Below are 1,344 nucleotides of genomic sequence, written 5' to 3' on the forward strand. Positions count from 1 at the left end.
TGAAGAAGCAGCTATGGTTTCTTTAATTACATACAGTATTTTATTAGGAAATAGCTGTATATACAAAAAAGAATTAGTAGTAAATTAAAAAATGCATATTACATAGCATGCATCTTTATATCTTCATTCAGGCCTATCACCCTGGACAAGGGTCAAGCACTAAGTCATTGGCTCAAAATTAAAGCAGCTAAAAAGAAACCTTCAGTGGGAGACAACACACACCATAATAACCTACCAAAACGGAGACCTTCTAGTTACATTCAAAGGAAGTCTGAACAAGTAAGATTGTGAAACTGGCACAAAGGCTTTTGTAGATATTATATAACCATGGTCACACATATGTCCCAATAATGATGCAGCTACTTCTAAAGGATAGTTTTGGAGTTTAGAGTTAGATGAGAGCCAACTAATTCTTTATTATTAGAGAAAAAAAAAAGTAATGGACATACAGCAGGTATTTAAGTTTACAGAAACACTTCTGCTTGCTAAGTGTAACGAATCATTGAGGTAGTTATTCTAAGAGCAGTTTTTCCAGTTCCTAAATATTATCATGAGGTATTCCACATAAAGCATGGGGTTTAATAAAAAAGGTATTTCTGACTCTGAAACCATTTAAATCTCTTTTAGCAACATCTGTCAAGTTACCACAGTTTTAGATATCAAAAAAACATCCAGACAGATTAAAACCCACGCTAGCGGTTGTGTGTCAAGCACTTTCATTTACAATGGCATAGGAATTCCCGCTCAATGCTTGCCATTCATTTCTACTCAATAGATTCATTTGCATGGAGAGGGGTTGGAATCATGTGCTAAAAAGAGAGTGAAAATACTATACTATTTTGAGAAAAAAATGCTAAAAGTATATCACACTGTCTCGGTTTCTTTATTTACTCAAAAAACAGATCAAATCCAACTCAGACTAGGCATGAAATGATGGCAGTCTAGAAAGAATGAGTGCTGCTCTGCCCATCTGGAGAAGTGCCTCTTTCACTACATGGGCTTACATGTTAGACATTATTAAAGTGTGAAATTGGATTCTGTTCTTTCTATGTAATGCAATTATGATAAACTAATAACACTATTTTGTTGCATGCTGAAGTTTCATAATCTATTTCAATTTATTTTACAACAAGAAAAAACATTTTGCATTGCTCCCTTAATGGGTAGAAATTAGCAAAAAAATATGAATTACTTTCAACAGATACCTTTTTCACATCATGGATGCCAATACAACTTTGACTGTTTAAGTTATATTACAATTCCTTAGTTTTAAAGCAAAACTAATTAAAAATAATCTGCCCAGTAATATGAGAAAAACATTGCTTTATTCTAGCATCCCTGCAA

This window comes from Polypterus senegalus, chromosome 4 (genome assembly GCF_016835505.1).
Source record: "Polypterus senegalus isolate Bchr_013 chromosome 4, ASM1683550v1, whole genome shotgun sequence".
NCBI classification, from domain to species: domain Eukaryota; kingdom Metazoa; phylum Chordata; class Cladistia; order Polypteriformes; family Polypteridae; genus Polypterus; species Polypterus senegalus.